Source organism: Erpetoichthys calabaricus, chromosome 1, assembly GCF_900747795.2.
Source record: "Erpetoichthys calabaricus chromosome 1, fErpCal1.3, whole genome shotgun sequence".
NCBI lineage: Eukaryota > Metazoa > Chordata > Cladistia > Polypteriformes > Polypteridae > Erpetoichthys > Erpetoichthys calabaricus.
In genome coordinates this window covers 142233285-142256530 of record NC_041394.2, presented here as the reverse complement: position 1 = coordinate 142256530, position 23246 = coordinate 142233285, and the positions used below count along the sequence as shown (strand labels likewise).

Genomic DNA, 23246 nt, shown 5'->3' with positions numbered 1-23246 from the left:
ATGAATGCTAAACGTACAGAGAAAGAGTATGAAACCTAGGAATACTCAAGTCAAGTGTATTTGTGCAGTGCGCCATTTTTGTGTATAAATAATACATATATGTACAGGGAGTAACTAATCATAAAGCAGTAACAATAATGAGGTATATAGATAGACTGGGAGAGGGAGTATTGATTTACAGTGTAGCCACTGGGGAGCTTCTCACACCTCAAACCCTATTCACAGCTACACTAATTACAGTCCCTGGTTCAAATGGCAGTTTAATTTTATAAAAAACTCCTTTCACAAGTTTTATCCTGTAGGACAAAGTGGGCATTGCCCATTCTGCTAGGGTCTTCATTTCCACTCAAGGCCTGTTAAGACAGTAGGCTTAAGTTTTCTACAGGAAAACTTGGTACATCTTCTTAGTTTGCCTCCACTACAACAGCAATTAGCTTTCTCATTACGAAACTTAAGGAGGATGCAGATATCCAGCTTCAACATACCCCCACCTGCATTCCAAAGAAAGTAGCTGAACTGCAGTCCATACCGATCTCAGCCCGGTACTTCATCTGATAACAAAGGTGTAAATCAGAGCTGGACTGGCATCTTTGCAGAAGCCCCATCAAACCAGAATCCTCCACTTGAACTGGAGCAGCAAGTACAACAACTCCACACAACAACAGACACCATCCTTAAAGACTCGGAATCATAAAACTATTTATCTGCGCCAAGATAAAATAGAATTCAAAATCACCAGTTAACAGCTAGCCTATATACTTTATATGTTTGTCTTTCTATTCTGTCTGTGTCCTCTCTTGTATGTCCACATATATATGCAGCTATCATATTTCTATAGTCCTTGTGTTTATCAATAAATTTTATTACCTGTTGTTTAAAATGAGCGTGCTTCAGTTACTTTGACACAAGTCTAAAGAGAAAGGTAAGATAAATAAAGTAGGAGCCATATCAATTTTTTTTAATTACCAGCATTGCTAATGGCAAAACTGATAATTAATTAAGCAAGTTAAATCTCTTTCATTTCCTACAATCCATAATCAATAATATTATTTCTACTACTCCTCCCCAGGCAATGTTTTCCTCCTCTACCAACTCGACCTTCTGAATGAGATGAAGGCTCCTTTTATGCTGGATTTGGCAGTACATTCAGTACCATGAAATTACACCAAGGAAGTACTTCTGGGTCAGTTGGAGTATCTTGATATTAAGGACACCTATTCTCAGCAGGACTCCTAGAAGGGTTGCCCAATAAGAATACAATACCCAGTTTGCCCTGTGGATGTGCAGATGGGTAATCTAACAAAGGGATGCTGCCACCTAGTGCATTGGGGGAGTATATTGTCCTGATAGGCTGTCTCTTCTCCCTCGTCCTTCCTTTTTGTTGTCCTGTTTGGGAGAGGGAACACTAGCCAACCTGGTCGGAATGTCCATTATTTTGGTCTTTTGGCCAGCCATTGAGCCATCCATCACAAGTGGGATGGCAGTCCATCCCTGCCTTCCATTACAACAGATGGATAGATTAAGAGTGACTAAAGATAGATCGATTGATTGATAGATAGTGTGACAGTGTGGGAGTGCTGTGGCTTCTAAGAAGAAAAAAATATGCTGCTGCCAAGCTATTCTAAATTGAGAAAAACAAGGTTGATTAAAAGTAGTTTCAATAAATTTAAAATTGCAGATCTTTGTAAGCAATATAAAACCTGTAGAAGTAGACTTGAAAGCTTTATAAAATCTTAAAATATGTCCATCCAAGTCCTTGTTCTTTATGGGCTTCATTCGATAAAAAGCAGATTTTACACCCACAAAAGAGTGGGGTTACTCCTCTTGCTGCAACTGGATCTAAACCATCATTGTCTCTTTTGTGCCAGCTGATCACGTTTTCAAGAGAGATGGTTCCAGAAGCTTCTCAATGTGACCTTATGGGGTGTGGTACTGTGCCGGTTGCCTCCTTTGTCACCTGGGACTTTTTCTTCTTATGCCTGACTTCTGATCTTCAGCTGAGAAAGACCGAGAGCATGCTTTGAGACATCTAGAAGGCCTTTATTCATGCCTTTGGTTTTCCTTGTGTTCATGACTTAATGTCAAAGGGAGTGAACTAGATAGATAGATAATGAATGACTAAAGATAGCTAGATAGATAGTAATTTATTGAGCCTCAAGGAGTAATTCACATACTCCCACAGCAGAAACAGACCTAATGTTCATGACGTACTGTACCACTCTAGCAGTGCATATTGACACAACTTCAAACCTGTACTTTTTCAGGGTTTTCTCTGTGGATTTTTTTATGTACAGTTTCACGAATTGCTACATATATCTAGCCTATTTTTTTTTTTTGCAGTGTTACAGTGTCATAGGGAGCCTTAGTGTATCATGGCAAGAAAAAGTGTGAGCAAACCTTCAATAGAACATCAGCATTTTGAAGAATATATTCACACACACACACATACACACTGCCTTGTTGGTGGTGAATTTAGAGTCACCAGTCCACCTAACCTGTGTGAGATAAACCAGGGAAAAGAAACACATGTTGTGATGCCTTATATTCTTGAACCCCTGCACAAATTAAACCCTGGGCATCTTGTAGTTCACAACCAACCAGAAACCAGGAGTGAGTGAAAAGCGTAGACACATTTTGAGGTGCAAAAATAATAGCTGTCCTTTATTGTAGCATGTGCCAATAACACAATAATCAAAAATCAGTGTCAAGCACTTGTCAGAAACACAGTCAATTCAGCAATGACACACAAAAAATAAATGCAAAAAAGAAAATAAGCACTGTTTACACTATATACATCTGCATCTTTAGGAGCTTTGCAGAGAAAACAAAACATTTGCTTCTTCCCAAAGAATATTTGAAGAAAGTCCAGGTAGTTCTTCCAAAGGAAATCAAATTAAAACAAAAAAAAATCAATCTGACAAGCAGATGGCTTACCATCTCTCCTCCTGGTGATCACCTCCACTCGTACAAACAACTTGAAGGTATAATCTACAGTGAACCTTGCACTTCATTTCACCTGCTCCAATGAATTAGCAGATCAGACCAGCCACAAAACCATGTCTAGTGTCAGTGCACTGCCTTGTGGTTTTCTTGCCCGTGGACGCTCTTTGGATTCTATCAGTTGTATCACATGTTGCAATGCTGGATACATGGGGCATCCCATTCCAGTAGGAAATCAATATTACTCTTCATGTGTGTGTGTATGCAGACAGACATGCTTGCAAGGTTTCATCTCTTCCACTTCTTAGTGGCTTACTTAACTCTACTCCTTGCCTTTTCTCTATGTTTTGTGCTCAAAACCTTACCTCTTCTTTCTCCATAGTGGCAGAGTACTGCCAGGATGATGGTCTCTTTTTATCTGGAGCCTTGTGTGCGCTTGTAGGCCTCAGAGCCTCACACACGCTCTGGGCCAACCATTACTGAAGCACTTCTTAATGTTGTAGTGGAGACACTTACTAGCAACTCCCATGCATCAACCCCTTGACTTAAGGCTAGTGCTCCTTTAACTAGTGACAAAAATGATTCTAGGCTATAAACAGTTAAATACCACAAACCATATAAAATACCACTATTGATGTGACGTAGCCTGTCATACATGTGCATGGAGGTAACATGCAAAACCCACTCAGACATTGATGAGGCTGATACTTGAATCCAGTCTTCTGCACCTGTTAATCGGCATCACTAACCACTGTACCATTAAGTTAGAAACACAAAAATGGTGGAAAGAGATGTTAGCCTCCCAGGTCTAACCATTCCCACAACTAATAAGAATCACAGGACACACTTCATGTTTAGTAGGGACAGTGTTCTGTATTTTTCATATTCCTCATATGACTTTTATAACTTCTTGCTAAAGTTTATGGAAAGCTGGATATTTCTGAACTGATTTTTCAGACCCTTTTCTACCTGTTAAATAAATGCTGCTTCTCTAACCAGGAAGACAAGGGCCAAAACATTTCTGAATATACCGTACACTGAAGCCAGACTCTGTGTCCTACGCCTTCTTAGTTGTACACTCATTTTTCTGGACTACAAGTGCTGGGGACAAGGAACTGGTACCCTCACCCTTTCACTGATGTCACTGAAACAGTGAGTAGCAGAAATGAGGATTGAAAGAGCTTACTAAAGGGTACTACTGACTGTTCACAAGTCACAGCACTGCCTTAAATAAGGAACAGCATGTGCTACAGCTTCTCAAGGCTGCTATCAGCAGCTGTCATGGATTTAGCTTGTCTTGAAACAAAGGTTCAAACAGCAATAAAACTTGTGCTTTTCCAGTTTACATCTTTCTCTTGTGGGTTTCTAATGATCCAAAGAGATTCTCATTTCCTTCCACCATTATAAAGCAAACAGTGGAAACCATGTATCATGATTGTTCTGTGTTAGATTTACACATTTAAGTACTTTTGCAACAGTAGCTTTAAAGGGAAAGTGTCTTTTAAGATTTGTAAGTGGTACCCATCAGCACTGGCAGGTGAATAGCTTTGGCTCTGTGTGAGTACTCAGTAGACATCTTTTCAATGTTGTAGCTGCCAATGGGAACTGAATACTGAGGGACATTAGAGACTGTGGTTTGGACCGGTGCTGTACAGTTTATCTATACAGTAATCCCTCCTCCATCGTGGGGGTTGCGTTCCAGAGCCACCCGCGAAATAAGAAAATCCGCGAAGTAGAAACCATACGTTTATATGGTTATTTTTATATTGTCATGCTTGGGTCACAGATTTGCGCAGAAACACAGGAGGTTGTAGAGAGACAGGAACGTTATTCAAACACTGCAAACAAACATTTGTCTCTTTTTCAAAAGTTTAAACTGTGCTCCATGACAAGACAGAGATGACAGTTCAGTCTCACAATTAAAAGAATGCAAACATATCTTCCTCTTCAAAGGAGCAAACAAATCAATAGGGCTGTTTGGCTTTTAAGTATGCGAAGCACCGCGGCACAAAGCTGTTGAAGGCGGCAGCTCACACCCCCTCCGTCAGGAGCAGAGAGAGAGAGAGAGAGAGAGATAAAAAAAATCAATACGTGCCCTTCGAGCTTTTAAGTATGCGAAGCACCGTACAGCATGTCGCTTCACGAAGCAGCTGCACAGAAGGTAGCCAACGTGAAGATAATCTTTCAGCATTTTTAGACGAGCGTCCGTATCGTCTAGGTGTGCGAACAGCCCCCCTGCTCACACCCCCTACGTCAGGATCAGAGAAAGTCAGTGCAAGAGAGACAGAGAAAAGTAAGTTGGGTAGCTTCTCAGCCATCTGCCAATAGCGTCCCTTGTATGAAATCAACTGGGCAAACCAACTGAGGAAGCATGTACCAGCAATTAAAAGACCCATTGTCCGTAGAAATCCGCGAACCAGCAAAAAATCCGCGATATATATTTAAATATGCTTACATATAAAATCCGCGATGGAGTGAAGCCGCGAAAGGCGAAGCGCGATATAGCGAGGGATCACTGTACATTGTGCTGATAGGTTTGATTTGAATTTGAGTACCAGCACATCGAGACATCAGTTGATCAATAAGTGTAACAATTATTAGGGGTCAACAAAGTATTTTGTCTTTCATCCGCAACAGGCAAGAAAAAATTTTAAACAGTACAAAAAGTGCAGCTTAAACAAAAAGGACATTTCCATCTTACAAATGCAAATTCTAATCAAGCGTAACTCACTTTTACTGTGTGCTTAATTTTTTAATTTTCATTTCTCTGCTATTATATTTCCTGGTCTCCCATCATCATTAAGTACATTTTAATGTCTACAGCAGTGATGAGTTCCTCAAAGTATGGAGTGGCAACAGGTTTTCATTCTAACCAATTTCTTAATTATAAGTGAATATTTCTGCCAACAGGACTTTTCTTTTGTTGCTTGATTGTTAAGACTCCGATTCTTTCATAGCTTTTGTTCTCCATAAGGAGCTGATTTCAGTGAATGACAAAGAAATACTGTTGTTCATGGAAAAGAAATCTAGTATAATATTGGAAATTTCTGTTGTGGCAGAATGAGAGCATGAATAGGCAATAGAACGAAATGACTTGTTTAATCAGCAACCAGGGTTGGCTTCTATTTGACAAACTGGAGAAGTGGTTGATGTTGGTGCCTTATAGGTTCAGAATTCTTAGTTTGACTTTTAGGTCCTGTATTTCCCAAGGCCGTTACTAGGTTGGTCTACTCTTACACTTTAAGATTATCGCACATACAGATACACATACACATTGAGAAGTCACAGGTGAAAGCCTAATTGTCATTCACCCCACAATATTCCACTAAGAACTTCATTACAAAACATTTTAAAGACCCTTCCTTTCAAATTTTGTGGAGTACAGTGGGGAAAGGATCTCTTACTCAACATTTCAGAAAAGGAGTGTAAGGCAGCCATGCACAGAATTCACTCAAGCTCCATATGCACAAATCATTCAATTAATCAATTTAAAATCTTTTATCAAGCACATCTGCCTCATTTAAAATTGTCCCAAATGATTCCAGGGCAAGATCCAACCTGTGAACGTTACAATCGAACTCCAGCCTCATTGGGCCACGTGTTTTGGGCGTGTACCAAATTAACATCATTCTGGACCAAAATCTTTGAATGCCTATCAGACAGCCTTGGTGTCACAATACCTCCTAATCCATTAAGCTGTGTTTGGTATAATACCAGATGGGCTTAAAGTGGAGAAGGACAAATAAACTGTAATTGCCTTTACTGCACTTATGCATGTAGACTTATCTTGCTCAACTGGCTGAAATCTAGCCCAAATCTTTTATGTCAGTGTGTAGCCGATGTTATATACTACTTGACATTGGAAAAAAAAAATCAAATTCTTGCTTATAGGATCTGTTCAAAACTTTTTTAAAACCTGGCAGGATCTAATCAATAACATTTTAAAATAAGCATTTATATTGGGGAAAAGGATTATCTCCCCTCTTTTCTACTTTTAAAGTTTTACTCTGGCTGTTGGCCTTTCTCTCTTTCTCTCGGGTGGGGTTTGAATTTAATTTATTAAGCTTGACTTGATTGTATGGAATGTTACTTGCTTTTAATAAAATCAATTAAAAAAAAAACTGACCTTCACACATAGCTGTCCTAATTTAGACGCTGGTAATGCCTAAATGCATCACACAATATTGTAACATATGGATGTCCTCACGACACAATTAAAAGCACAACTGTTTTGGTTATGCCACTTACCAACCAAACAATATGCTGTGCTTTTACCAGTGGTGTCTTTATTTTGAGGAGTTACCTCTTAGCTTTGATAAACCTATGGGCAAGTAATGTGGCTACTCACCATACAGGTGTCATTTTCAATTAATATTTCTGTCACTCTAGATCAGGGGTCCGCAATCACAGTCCTGGAGGGCCGCAGTGGCTGCAGGATTTTGTTGTAACCCGTTTGCTTAATTAGTAAGCAATTCTTCCCAATAATTTAATTTCATGGCTTGTTGGTGCTTTAACTCTGCTATGTCAGGTAATTCTCATATCCTAGATTTTCTTCCCCTTTCTAAGGATATCATCCAAATGATTTGAAGGCTAAAATGCATGAGTAATTCTCAGTCCTTCACTTTTTTCTCTTCACTTTCCTTCCAAATATTTAATTAAACCCAATAGTGCATGATAAATACACACAGGTGTAAATGGTAACAAGCTAAATGGAGAAATGCCCCAGAAAATCAGATTGTGAATAACTCAGTTGACGGCCTTTTATCGATGTTTATTACTTAAACTTGATCCATTCAGTTAGGGGGAGTTCATTCCACAGTAAAATTAATAACAAGGCAATTAATAATGTGGACATGTATAAAACGCAGCCAAGCTCACTAAAATACAGAACAGAGACATGAAAGCACAATGCAGTAAAAGAGAAGATATAGACACGTGTAGGTAGGCATTTGTTTATTTATTTTCCCTGTTTGTATTAAGTAGTTTTAAACGTTGTTTGATACAAGATGTTCTGATTACTGTGGAGTCTTCTTCTTCTGTTGGCTGCTCCTGCTAGGGGTCGCCACAGCGGGTCATCATTTTTCTATATCTTCCTGTCCTCTGTATCTTGTTCTGTTACACCCATCACCTGCATGTCCTCTCTCATCACATCCATAAACCTCCTCTTAGGCCTCCCTCTTTTCCTCTTGCCTGGCAGATCTATCCTTAACATCCTTCTCCCAATATACCCAGCATCTCTCCTCTGCACATGTCCAAACCAACGCAATCTCGCCTCTCTGACTCTCTAATGTACTCGTTCCTCCTTCAGGATAACCCCTACCTTATTTTTCCTCCCATCCACACCAACACCATGGCAGAACAATTTGACCCTGCTTCTAATACACCCAGCTTTACTCCCCTTCCATCTGGTCCCTTGCACGCACAATATATCAATCTTCCTTCTCTCCATCATATCAGCTGACTCTCTCCCCTTACCAGTCATACTGCCAACATTCAGAGTTCCCAGCTTCACTTCCACTCTCTTTACCTTCCTCTTCTCCACCTGCCTCCCCACACACCTTCCCACGCTTCTTCTCTTTCTTTGACCAACAGTAGCTCAATTTCTGCCAGCACTCTGTTGGCTAACAGTACTGGTGGTGACCATTGTTAACCCGGGCCTCAAACCAATCTGGTATGGCAATCTGTATTGTTCTCTGCATATTCGTCTGGCAAATTTTGGAATGTTATGGACCAATCCTTTCACGAATGAACATAGAGCTGATCACTTTTTTTCTTAAGTGTCACTTTAACATTTGTGGTGTTTTTACTTAATGATACGACAACCATTGCCATCCTGAAGACTGTTACTTTTAACTGTGATCAGCGCATTAGCTTGACACGGGGGCAATTCACTCCTTTCTTTCTTTTTCTACGCTGTGAATATGCTATCCTAGTCCTATGCTTGCTGGTAGTTTTGAAAGCACATACAATACAGGGTAATCTGATTTTCACAGGGCTCTAAATTTTTCACTACACCAGTAAATTATTTGCCTTTCTGTCATGTATGCAGCATTTCAGCTGTACAAAACATAATTTAGATACATACAGGTAAGCAGCAGAACAAATACCATGGAAAATAACTCCTCTATGCCCATTATGTTGGAATGTGGTTTTCTTCCATGGATGGTGATATAAGATATTGTAATTAAATCAATCAGGGAAGAGGTACATAATAAACATTAACAGATCAGAGTGTAGTTAGAGTCTGCGTTTTGAAAAGTCTACATCCACACTGAAACACCATGCCAGTGTTTTTAGAAGTTTACAGTTCTGTAAAACATTTTTAAAAGTCTTTGTTTTTGGAGGTTGAAAACACGGGAGGTAGTGTGGATGAAAGGCAAAAACAGAGAATAATGTTTGCACTTTTAAATGAAATCGTGGACAGAGGTCTAAGTGGCCACGTTAAATTATCCTTGCAGCATTGTCAGAATAAGCACTGGCTATTTCATGACCCTTAAATAGACAAATTAGAGATGGATAATCGTGTATTCATTTTAAAACTAGTTAATTATTGTATTCTTAAAAATGGTTACGTACAGTTGCAAAAGAAATGAATCACTCAGATGGTGTAGATCCTTTCAGTCTGAGTGGGTGCAAGTTTAAAGTTTTACTTTGGGTCAGGCCCAGGGTTTGAATCTTCTTCCCTTGTATTGTGTAGTCCAGTTCTCTGTACATTGGACCACACCTCTGGCAAAGACTAGTGTACCCTATAAATAAAAGTGACAAAAATCTAAATAGAACCCTGACATGGGTGTGATGTCTCTAAATTTAGATGTAAAAATTGCTCCAGGGGAAACAACAATGAGAGATTTTCCTGATTTAATCCCACGCAGAAAGTGGTTTGCCAACACCCTGTAGTTGACATATGAAATGCCACTGTCAACACCCAAAAGCATGATTTTTTCACTCCATTTGAGAGATATTATAAGAAGCAGCTGGCTTATTTGTCTTTACATGCAGTTTAATACTTCCATTACTTGAAATGTCTCTTTCCATTGCATCTTTGTGGGGCTGCGACATCAGATGCCAAACTGAAACTAAATCTGCAATGGACATCAGTCCATCACAGGGCATCTACACTTACACATCCACACACTGTGTTAGTGTAGAATAACAAAGTAACCTATCCTTGCATGTCTTCAGAATTTTGTCAGGGTTTGGGGTTGGGCTGGGGATACTAAATGCTTGCAGGAAATACACAGGGAAAAGAGGCATATTCCACAAAAAGAATGACTAGACCAGAAATCAGACCTAGGTCACTAGAGCGGTGAAGCAGCAGCAGGGTGATCCCGCTGAGTCACTGTGCAGATCATTTAGTGTCTAATCATGTGTTCTCATTTGACATTGACATTGGACCCCCAGCTAACATAAGTCTTAGACACTGTGAAGTAATGTGACAAGAGCTCAAACCTGCAAAACTCAAGACTGTTTAGATAAGCAGTCGGCCTTATGTTTTTGTTACTCCTCAGTGCTGGTTCATCAAGGACAAACTCAGTCTTGGTGATATCTTTGATTTTATGTCTGCATTTACGCTAACAAAACAGTGTGGGGTCTGTTGAATGGGGTCTGCTTCAGAAGCTTTTCACTGAATCTTGCAGGCTATCCATTTTTCCCATTATGAACTGTGAAAAACTACCTTATGGCGGTTGACAGAAAGTTTCAGCTATTGCCCAGCCAACATGCAACATGTTACCACTCTTCAATGACATGGTGAGCTTCATTTTATTGAACAGAAAATAGAAATCAATTACCTGTTATGTGCTTGCATGTTCTCTACTCTGTAACAGGAATACCCACAGAGAGAGCCACACACACGCAGGCAGCAGTGTTGTCACTGCTTTCAGATGATTGGGTGTAGGATAATGGGAATGCATGAGACCCTACCAGATCTGGTGGGTATAAATCGCAGACAGAAATGTCAAGACATCATTTGGACTTGGACTGCATAAAGAAATACAGGCATTGTGTACGGAGAAGAGCCTGCATGGCAATAGGCGGACAATATCATTACTTTCCTATCAGAGGTAGGATGGAGATGGAGTATGGTGCTTGGGATTTGAAGTATTGTGGCTATGAGTACAGCAAGAGGAAAGCTACTGTGTTCTTCATTATAACCTAGGAATAAATCTATCTATCTATCTATCTATCTATCTATCTATCTATCTATCTATCTATCTATCTATCTATCTATCTATCTATCTATCTATCTATCTATCTATCTATCTATCTATCTATCTATCTATCTATCTATCTATCTATCTATCTATCTAATGTAACAAAGGCACTATATAGGCGTCGACCTGACACAGACTGACACCGAGGGCACATACAAAAACCAATAAACTTTTATTTTCTTCACCTGTGGGGCATGTCTTCCCAGTGTCCCACAGGCACAACACGGTCTCACAAGCACCAAAAGAAAAGCACAAAACACCGTATTCTTCACCACCACTCCTCCTCATGGCAAGCGTTGTCCTCCTCCTCCCGACTCAGGCACCCAGAAGTGCTTCAGGTACTTGACCACCTGCCTCTGATTGCACCTCCGGGTGTGGCTGAACTACGGCCCAGACAGGCCCAGGAACCCTTGCAGCGTCCCCCGGTGGCCACCCCGGATCCCAACAGGGCTGTGGAGAACTCCATCTCCCATGGAGCCCTGCTGGTATCTGAGGCACCACAGTCACCCAGGGAGGCTGCCACCAAGTGGTCCGGGGGAGGTACTGTATAGCTCATGCCTGCTCCCCCGGAACATATACAGAAGGGGTGTCCTGGCCCGGCCGGTCCGCCATACCATCTATCTATCTATCTATCTATCTATCTATCTATCTATCTATCTATCTATCTATCTATCTATCTATCTATCTATCTATCTATCTATCTATCTATCTATCTATCTAATTAGCCACTCCATATCCATCATTCTATTTGTGTGAGCTGAGTGCAGCAAAGTCTTGTTAGAAGGTTTGCAGAAATGGAAGTGATCATGTTCGGGAAAGCAGTAATCCTTTCTCTTAGATTGGAAGAACCACTGTAAGCATCAGGGACATTGCAGTGAAATATGCTCAAAACACATTGTACATGAGCAGTAACAAAATATTAGTTGACTAAGGCAGTCATGAAGTGTTAATATATAAACAATTGAACTTCTTATGAGAAGTTCAGGTCCAGTGCTTCTACCAGAGTGATAGAGGGATCAAATCCAATTGATGTTTCTGTTAAGTAGTACTTTTCACTGTGTGTAGTCTCCTTTATGTACTTATCTTCTGTGACCACCAAAAAAAAAGTCCATCCATCCATTCATTTCTTAAACAGCCTAATCCAATTTATGGCAGTGGAGTGATGGAGTCTGTCTCTTGAACATTATACTTGAACAAGGAGCAAACACTGAACAGGGCATCGTGAAGACTGACATTACATAAAGACACTTCCATAACTGTTGGTATTGATTATGAGGCTCTCTCAAGTAAACCTTAAATGTTTATCTTGTTGAAATGTTTTAATCTTGAATTAGACAGCAAGAAGACAAGATTTTGGTATGGTTAAGTCTTTATTTTACAATGGTTCTTTCATAAAACCATAAACACAATGCATACAATAAAAAGATTTAGCCAAAGATAACAGCATTATTATTATTATTATTATTATTATTATTACTTGGTAAACCACAGAGAAATAAGGCTGTTCAAATGATGGGACAGAAGGTAAATAATATCCTGAGTGTATGTGAAATTGGAATAGAGCTGCAGGAGGAGTTGATTCAACAGTATTTACAGTAAACTCAGTTTTAGCCAATCAGAATTCCGGATAGTAAAGGGGAAATTATGAAAATTATTCTAGATGCTGCCTTTATGGATAGATAACTGATGAGTATGTGTTGTTTTTCTTTCCATATTTTAAGAATTCAAAAACTCCATTAATTGGCAGAGCTAAAATGATCTGGGGTCTCATTTATTAAAATTTATGTGGATTTGAGCATAGAAATATGCATATGCCAAAAAACAGGAAAATACGTACACCGACAAAAAATCCCATTTATAAAACCAAGCATACGCACAATTTGTTCGCAACTTACCCTTTATGAATCACAATCATCTTGTAAATGTGCATATGTGAATGTGCCTTGAACTACCCACAGCTGCCACCCTGACACAACCATATATGGATTATGCTAATCATCCTCATGCATATGCAGTCACGATGCTGCACACATTCACTGACTGGTAGAGCAGCCAGACACCGCCACCTACTTCTTGCCTGTGTATGATGAGTCTGCTAACACTACTTTGCCTGAATCCCATGCCACCAAGCCACAATGTTTGACAGTCTAATCTTGGCATCACAGACTTGTGTGCTAATAGAATGATACTGTTCATGGTTAACAAAAGCAGCTTCATTCTTGCTAGGTGCCCTTATTGTTATTAGCACTGTCAATTGCCATGATTACTTTAGAAAAAAACAAATAACTCTTGGGAGCCTAAATTGGCTAATAAACCAGTTATCGTTATGGGCAAAAAAAATCCTACTAGTCCTTAAAAAACTTGTTCCTTTCATATGTGGCCTTTCGCGTACTCTTCAAGCAGCACCATATTGTTTTAAACCATTAGTCTATGAATAGGCTATAGGGCATGATATTTTGAGCTTTCCAAATGCTGTGGAAGCCCAGGGGGTGTACCAGCCACCCAGACAGACAGACTCAAATACTGTCCAGTACACATGTTTTTTTTCTTCATGGGGCAGCGCTTTCTCTCTGCTCCCCCGCTACAATGCACAGTACAATACAGCACAAGAAATACAGTCCTCTTTCCTCTTTTTACAGTCCAAATACAGTCCTCTTTCTCTCTCTTCATCTGCAGCCTCCACTCCTCTCCAAGCAAGCTTCATCCACCTCCTCCCAACTCTGGCTCCTTGAAAGGAGCGAGGCGGCCTCTTTTATAGTGCACTCCAGGTGCTCTCTGACTCTTTTCCAGCATCACTCCCGGGTGTGGTGGAAGTGCTGCATGGGCACCTTGAGTCTCTTCTGGCAGCACTTCCAGGTGTGGTGGAAGTGCTGCAGTCCAGGGCTCCGAGACTGTCCAGGCGCCCCCTGACCCCGACGCAGTCCAAGGAGGTTGCCCTCTCGTGTTCCATTGAAGGTATTGCCATGAATCTGTCCCCTTTCCTGGTTCTTCCATCTCAGGGGTGTCCGGGGCAAGGGCCCCAGCTGTCTGCCACAGCACATGCAGTAACTCACACATGTATTTTTACTGTACTGTACTTTGATTTCTAATCTTGAGAAGTGACTACAGTTGAAATAACAAAGAAGTTCTTCAGTGCAGATATACAGTAGACAAGAACTAAAATAGAGTCTATACTGTACATCATGTTCATGACTTTTGAGGTTTAATATGTTTGTCATGTTGGCAGACATGATAGTAAGGCTCACTAATATGAATGTGCGAGTTATCATTTAGCTTGTTTGACTGAATTTCCCTACTTGATCTATGGTGTCACCATTTCCCACTTTCACCCAAATCTTATGTATGCATGTTTCAGATTTGTCACAAATATACACAAGTCATCCTGTCACATTTTCTTTTATAAATCCTGAATTTTGCATGGAGAATTGCATACGCACATTTTTAGCCTCTTTTCTGCGTGTATGCAAATTTCATAAATCAAAATCTGGTGTATATGTGATGCTCCCCTGGATAGACTGGCATCATTTACATAATTTGTATCTATGTTATATTTGATGTTGTCAGGATATCCCTGTAGTTGAACTAAAAAGCATGGATTACCTTTCTACAGTGAATACCTCCCAGCGTTCACAATAAGACTGAATTTCAGTATAGCTGTTCACGTTGATTTTTTACAGTTTCGAGTTCAGACAGGAAACACAGGGTCACAGGGTGAGTCAATGGTGCAGCTTGAGCAGGAAGTCGGGTGGCTATACAGTGCCTGGGGACAGTCTATTTCTGTCACTAGATAGATAGATAGATAGATAGATAGATAGATAGATAGATAGATAGATAGATAGATAGATAGATAGATAGATAGATAGATAGATAGATAGATATTTTATTAATCCCAAGGGGAAATTCACATACTCCAGCAGCAGCGTACTGATACAATAAATAATATTAAATTAGAGATTGATAATAATGCAGGTAAAAACAGACAATAACTATGTATAATGTTAATGTTTATCCCCCCGGGTGGAATTGAAGAGTCGCATAGTTTGGGTGAGGAACGATCTTCTCAGTCTGTCAGTGGAGCAGGACAGTGACAGCAGTCTGTCGCTGAAGCTGCTCTTCTGACTGGAGATGATACTGTTTAGTGGTTGCAGTGGATTCTCCATAATTGATAGGAGCCTGCTGAGCGCCCTTCGCTCTACCACAGATGTTAAACTGTCCAGCTCCATGCCAACAATAGAGCCTGCCTTCCTCACCAGTTTGTCCAGGCGTGAGGCGTCTTTCTTCTTAATGCTGCCTCCCCAGCACACCACTGCATAGAAGAGGGCCCTCGCCACAACCGTCTGATAGAACATCTGTAGCATCTTATTGCAGATGTTGAAGGACGCCAGCCTTCTAAGGAAGTATAACCAGCTCTGTCCTTTCTTACACAGAGCATCAGCATTGGCAGTCCAGTCTAATTTATCATCCAGCTGCACTCCCAGGTATTTATAGGTCTGCACCATCTGCACACAGTCACCTCTGATGATCACGGGGTCCATGAAGGGTCTGGGCCTCCTAAAATCCACCACCAGCTCCTTGGTTTTGCTGGTGTTCAGGTGTAGGTGGTTTGAGTTGCACCATTTAACAAAGTCATTGATTAGGTCCCTATACTCCTCCTCCTGCTCACTCCTGATGCAGCCCACGATAGCAGTGTCGTCAGCGAACTTTTGCACGTGGCAGGACTCCGAGTTGTATTGGAAGTCCAATGTATATAGGCTGAACAGGACAGGAGAAAGTACAGTCCCCAGTGGCGCTCCTGTGTTGCTGACCACAATGTCAGACGTGCAGTTCCCAAGACGCACATATTGAGGTCTGTCTTTAAGATAGTCCACGATCCATGCCACCAGGTATGAATCTACTCCCATCTCTGTCAGCTTGTCCCTAAGGAGCAGAGGTTGGATGGTGTTGAAGGCACTAGAGAAGTCTAGAAACATAATTCTTACAGCACCACTGCCTCTGTCCAAGTGGGAGAGGGATCAGTGTAGCAATGTGTCACTATGCAAAGATAAATGGTCTTGTTCCATGAATGTGCAATTTTAGGATGCTTCCATCTTTAATGAACTGTAAAGCATACGCCTGTTGATTTAAATTCCCCTACCTATCCTGACCCTGATCAAGTTATTTTTAAATTGCTCTTTATAAAAGTGGAAGCCTTGCAATGCTTAGACCTGATTCTGTACTCGACTACACACCTTCTGGGTTGACTGTGCTTGTTCTCCAAGTGTTTAAGTGGATTTCCCTGAGAACTCAAACTTTGCATTAATGAAATAAGATTGTAGTTGAATTGAATGGCAACTTATACCTGGCCTGGTGGAAATGTGCCCATTAATGGACTGATGTTATTCCTGGAGTGTTGCTGGGGTCCTGTAATAGAAAAAACATGAAAGGGTAATTTAAGAAAAAATATACATCAGAACTGTAATGGTAGCCCAGCCTGCGCCCGACCCCCATTTCTGAAAAGTGGAAGTAGAAAGTTGCAGTTAGCTGAAAAAGAAAATGGATGTGGAAACAAACCTGGTTCTCATTATCACTGAATATGAATACAATGTGAATTTGTAAAAATGTAGGCTGACATTTACATAATTGTCAAAAATAGGTTTTGTGTCCCCATGTACATGAAGTCATTCTGGATGCAGTGCACTTTCCCTTTGGCTGTACACTGGAAACACAAACACATGTTCTCTGCTTGGCCCACTGCTGCACTCAAGCTATTTTTGTTTTTCCCAGCCCGCTGGCTCCCAGATGAAGGGTTTTCACAGCCCATAAAGCGTCTGCACGTCTGCTGCTTTCTGCTGACACAGTTAGAGAAAGTGCACCTTTGGTGGCCTTCGCTCAGTCATGCTGCCCTTCTTGCTTATGATTTGTGTTTAATTGACAAGTGGATGTGAGCCACACTGAGAGCACATGCTAGACATTTCATCTGATTTTAGTTTTAATAGAGACTTTATTGTGTTTTTCTCCACCACAAACGCATCTTAACGGCAGGATTCTTTCACAATAAAATCCATTCATCTACCCACCCATTAATCTTTCTCTGTTCTACACTATTCTTTCTTCTGCCCTTAAAACAAGGACAAGGCAGGAAGCAGCCGCTGAGGGGACACCAGCCCATCACAGGCCGCAGGCATGTGCACACCAACACCGAGGCCATTTCTGGTCACCAGCTTACCTGATATGCATGTCTTTGAGATGTGGGGCTATCCAGAGTGTACATGTTTAACTTTATGGCCATTTGTACACAGTACTGTGAGATCTGTGCTTGTGTGTTTCCCATGGAGTAGTGACTTTAGTATGACACCATGACACTCCATAGTGAATACAAAACTATACAAGAAGATAGATACACAAAAAAGACTTAATGTAGGTGACAGTGCAAGTGGCTTTACAGTAGCCTTACAACCTGGGGATAAAAACTGAGGTTAGTGATTTTGCAGGATGGCTGAACTAGAAGAGAGCTATGTGCTAATAATATTCTGAGCCGACTTTGTCTCCCTTTGTTGTGCTTTTCCATCCTGAGCTGAGTGGATGCTGTTCCAGGATGTTATGAAGCCAGTGAGTATGGACACCACTGTGCGCTTGTGGAAATTAGGGAGCATAGACATGGACATGGAAGCTTGAGGAAGTAAAAACATTAGTGAACCTTCTTGGTGATAGGCTTTTGAATCACAGTTAGAATGACATCAAGAAACTTTTAGCTGCTCACACAGCATATCCTCTGATGTAAGTGAAAGTGCGATTCTGTCTGCTACTCCCTGAAGTTTATGACCAGACAGCATTAAGGGGAATTGTTATTCTGGCACCAATGTATCACAAGGCAAACCTTTTCTCATAAGTCATCTCATCATGGTGGCTTCATCAAGAAATTTCAAGGTGGAAATGGAGCTGTGTTTGTTCACACAGTCATAAGAGAACAAGTATACCATTATGAGGTTCAGGAGACAATCCAATGGGGTTCCTGTATTAAGTGTCAGAGGATTACTTGTGTTCTGTTTTATGTATTGTGTTTACCCCATTTTTGGTACCCATTGCACACCCAACTTACCTGCAAGGGGATCTATCTCTGAATTGCCTTTCCCAAAATTTCTCCCACTTTTTTTACCTTCCAGGTTTTTTTGGGAGTTTTTTTTTTTGTATTCTTAGGGAATCAAGGCTGGGGTGGATGTCAAAACACACGGCCTATTAAAGCCCATTAAGGCATTTCTTATGTGATTTTGGGCTATACAAGAAATAAATTGTTGTTGTTGTTGTTGTCATTGTGGAGGACGTGACACTGCCATTCTGTACATGTCCAAAACCCAGATATAGAGGATGGATGGTCCAGGCATTTGGTGATCAGTCCTAAGAAACACCCACTTGAAACAGATAGTGACCATGTTGGGAGTTGAATCCTGGTCCTGTGGGGCAGCAGCACTAATATTGACCTACCCATAAAAGAAAGTACATTGTGGCACATGAAAAAGCATCCACATACATGTTAAACAGGTAAAGATAGCAGGATGTCTCCATGCACTGTGTTTTGATTTGTTCTGTTAGTTCTACTATCTATGTGCATGATTGAGAGATGACATGCCGTGTTTATTGGAAAAGTATATTTCAGTTGCACATCTGTTTGTTCATAAAAGCTCCTTCAAGTTGAGGTATTCTGCTCCCATCCTTCCATCCATCCATTATCTAACCCGCTATATCCTAACTACAGGGTCACGGGAGCCAATCCCAGCCAACACATGGCGCAAGGCAGAAAACAAACCCCGGGAAGGGCGCCAGCCCACTGCAGGGCACACACACACACACACCCACCAAGCATACACTAGGGACAATGTAGAATCGCCAATGCACCTAACCTGCCTGTCTTTGGACTGTGGGAGGAAACCGGAGTACCCGGAGGAAACCCACACAGACACGGGGAGAACATGCAGACTCCACGCAGGGAGGACCCGGGAAGCGAACTCGGGTCTCCTAAATGCGAGGCAGCAGCGCTACCCACTGCACCCCCGTGCCGCTTATTCTGCTCCCCAAACACCTAATTTAACAATTGGTGAAAAAGGGGCATACAGGTGGTTCTATGATGAGTACACCAAAACTGTCCATTCATAACCCAGAGTGGGTTGCTGACATTGCAAACGTTATGGAAAGAAATCTTCCTATGTCAATGCAATGGTCAGTAACAGTTTCTAATAATATTCTCTAATAACAACTTTTCAAACGTAAGATTTTTTATTAATCATAAAATCCCGGTGGGCAGCACGGTGGCACAGTGATAGCGCTAGTGCCTCACAGTAAGGAGACCTGGGTTCGTTTCTTGGGTCCTCCTTGTGAGGAGTTTGCATGTTCTCCCAGTGTCTGCGTGGGTTTCCTCCGGGTGCTCCGGTTTCCTCCCACAGTCAGAAGACATGCAGGTTAGGTGCATTGGCGATCCTAAATTGTCCTTATGGTGTGCTTAGTGTGTGGGTGTGTGTGTGCCCTGTGGTGGGCTAGCACCATGTTCAGGGATTTGATCCTGCCTTGCGCCCTGTGCTGGCTGGGATTGGCTCCAGCAGACCCCCATGACCCTGTAGTTAGGATATAGTGGCTTGGACGATGACTGACTGACTGATAAAATTCCTAATGATATTGTTACTAAGATTGGGCTAATTCTCCATGAAATACCGTCTGTTTCATATGTGTCAAACTCAAGGCCCGCAGGCCACATCCAGCCCGGCGTGTAATTATATCCGGCCCGTGAGATCATTTTATATATTATTGTTATTAATGGCCCGGTGATATGAAGCGCTGGTAACACAATAAACTACAGATCCCATAATGCAGCGCTTCAGCTGCCTTGCCGAACACTTCCCGCGTTAATCAAGTCTAGCTTATGATGCTGCAGGTTATTGCGAAGCTAGCCCTCATGATGCCGAAGAGAAAAGTTGATTCTGAAAACAGAGCCTTTAAAAACCGATGGGAGGCTGAGTATATGTTTACTGACATTGCCGGTAAACCCGTGTGTCTCATTTGTGGAGCTAATGTGGCTGTAATTAGAGAATTTAATCTAAGACGGCACTATGAGACAAAACATCAGGATAACCTGAAAGACCTGAATGTAAAGCAGAAGATACAGAAAGCAGAAGAGTTAAAGAAGAATCTGACACTTCAGCAGACATTTTTTACCCGTGCAAAATCACAAAGTGAAGCTGCTGTGAAAGCAAGTTTTATCGTGGCAGAGGAGATCGCCAAATCAGCCAGGCCATTTACTGAGGGAGAATTTCTGAAGAGCTGCATGATCACGGTGTTTGACGTCTTATGTCCAGACAAAAAGCAGATGCTGGCAAATATACGCCTGAGTAGAAATACGATTGCTGATCGAGTTTGTGAGATGGCCACTGATTTAAGAACACAGTTGAGTGAAAGAAGCAAAGACTTTATTGCATACTCTCTTGCTGTGGATGAAAGTACTGACATGACTGATACTGCACAGCTGGCCATCTTCATCCGTGGAGTGGACTCCAATTTGCGCGTTACAGAGGAAATAATGGACATTATTTCGATGCACGGGACAACGACTGGAAAAGACATTTTTGAAAATGTATGTCAAAGTATAACCGACATGAAACTGCCCTGGGACAAACTTATTGCACTTACAACTGATGGAGCACCATCTATGTATGTGTAGTGAAAAAAGTGGACTAGTGGGAAGGATGCGAGTAAAGATGCAAGAGGAGAACTGTACTGGTGAGTTAACGGCATATCACTGCATCATACACCAGCAAGCACTATGTGGCAAAGTCCTGAAGATGGACAATGTAATGAGCACTGTAACACAAACCGTAAACTTTATCCGAGCTAAAGGTTTAAATCACCGGCAATTTCAGTCCTTTATGCGGAAGATAGATTCAGAGTTTGCTGACACTCCTTATCATACAGAGGTGTGTTGGCTAAGTCGGGGAAAAGTTCTCAACAGAGTTTTTGAGCTCAGCAACAAAATCTGTCAGTTCATGGACAGTAAAGGAGAAGACTCCACCAATTTTAGGGATGAAAAGTGGAAATGCGAGTTGGCATTTCTGGCTGACATAACAGCTCATCTCAACGCCTTAAACCTCCAGCTCCAGGGACGTGACCGCATGATCACTGACATGTATGACGCAGTGAAGGCATTTCAAGTGAAGCTGCTTTTATGGGAGACACAAATGCACCAGTGCAACTTGCCCCACTTTCCCTGCTGCCAAGTAATGTTGAACCAAGTCGGCACAACGGTGTTCCCAAATACACACTTTGCTGATAAACTGAGTGCACTGCAAAAGAGTTCGCACGGCGCTTTGGTGACTTTGAAGAACAAAAAAAGAATTTTGAATTGCTTCACAACCCATTTGCCGTCGATGTGGAAACTGCACCTGTGCAGATTCAGATGGAGCTGATTGAGCTGCAGTGTAATGGCACACTGAAGGCAAAGTACGATACTGCAGGGCCCGCACAGTTTATTCACTCCATTCCCGCAGAAATGCTCCAGCTCCGTCTACATGCGGCTCGAACCTTGTGCATGTTTGGTAGCACATATCTGTGTGAGAAGCTCTTCTCAGTGATGAAGACTAACAAAACAGCACACAGGAGTCGTCTCACTGATGAGCACCTGCAGTCCATCCTGAGAATCTCCACAACACAGAACCTCACACCAAACATAAACAAACTTATTGCCAAAAAAAGATGCCAGGTGTCCAGCTCTGAAAAAATGACATAAGAGCAAAGACAACTGAATGATTTGATCTGTTACTGCTGAAAAGCACAAATTTTATTTATATTTCCAGGTTTTGTTATGCAGCATGTTCATATTTTGAATTTGTATAATTTTGACAGGATATATTTTTATGGAGAGCAAAATCTTTTGGGATATTTAAAATTTAAGTTTATTTTTTATATAAAATGACATAAGAGTAAAGAAATTTGAATGTTTGTTCTTTTAACGTTTACTTTATTTCTAACTTGTATAATTTAGACAGGATATATTTTTATGGAGAGCAAAATATTATAAGTTATTTAAGGTTTGAGTTGATTTATTCCGGAATAATATTCCTGTCTGTTTTTATTCATATTTATGTTCAAAAAAGTTAAGTTTTAAAGTTTTAAAAGTTTAGTTTTAGTGTATTAAATAAATGTTTATCCTGTTCGTCCTGCGACCTAAAGTGTGTTTTGGATTTTGGCCCCCTGTGCAATTGAGTTTGACACCCCTGGTCTATTTGGATTACATCATTCTGGTTCAGCCTTTGCATTCTGCTTTTAAATTGGCAATTTACTTTTCCTGTATCAGTTACTCTTTAAAATAGAAGCTCTAGATACTGAAATAGCCTGACTACACAAAATATGACTTGAAGCTCAACCTCATTTATAGCATAATATTCTCCAAGCTGTTTAACCCAATTCAGAGCCTATCTCAGCAGCATCAGATGCAAGGCTTAACTTCCCACTCAGTATATTGCATTGTGGATTCCTCCATTTTCTGGGACAGAGTAGATCTGTTCATTGTTCTCTACAAAAAATTTCAAGAGGACCACTATAAAGGTTTGCAATTCTAGACGCTGTCACACATTCAAAAGAACCTGTGCACTTCTAAGATAATTTTGCAGGGGGCAGGGGAGAGCACATCCCATAGCATGGGAAAATCAGGTATGAGGTTGGAATCAAGCCTGGTTGGGATGGCCGACCCCATTCATGAAGACACCCTCACTGACTCATACAGAATCTCTAGTCAACCATAGCTGACATATCTTTGAATGGAAAAGCCATTCTGATGTATAAATATACTAAAGGAAAAGACACTACGCAGTAGTAGTTATTATTGAACATGTTTCTTAATAAAAGTAGTATGGTTAACACCACCTTTTCACTGCTGTGTTTCAGCTAGGGTCCACCCTTGACCGGGGTTCAGATGTCTGTTTTATGTCTGTTTTGTTCAATGTATTATGTTAAGATTGTTGATTAGTTTGTTTCTTAATGTTTAAGTATCTTTTTATATGTACAATGTATTTTGTGGGTGGTCTCCAACGAGGCAGGGCCATCTGCCCATCCCAGTTAAGGGTCTGCCCTCAG

At 41.1% G+C, this 23246-nt stretch overlaps 1 protein-coding gene and 1 long non-coding RNA gene across 3 annotated transcripts in view; both read left to right on the top strand.

Annotated features, from left to right (window-relative positions):
* The window catches only part of dpysl2b (dihydropyrimidinase like 2b), a 192104-nt gene that overhangs the window by 36254 nt on the left and 132604 nt on the right, over nt 1-23246 (top strand). The window lies entirely within an intron of this gene.
* LOC127526803 (uncharacterized) lies at nt 19849-22112 on the top strand. 2 transcript variants are annotated; one of them, XR_007934236.1, is made up of 2 exons: nt 19849-20364; nt 21332-22112. It is a non-coding gene; the product is annotated as an uncharacterized LOC127526803 (long non-coding RNA). The 2 variants fall into 2 exon arrangements; XR_007934235.1 differs by having other exon boundaries at nt 21327-22112.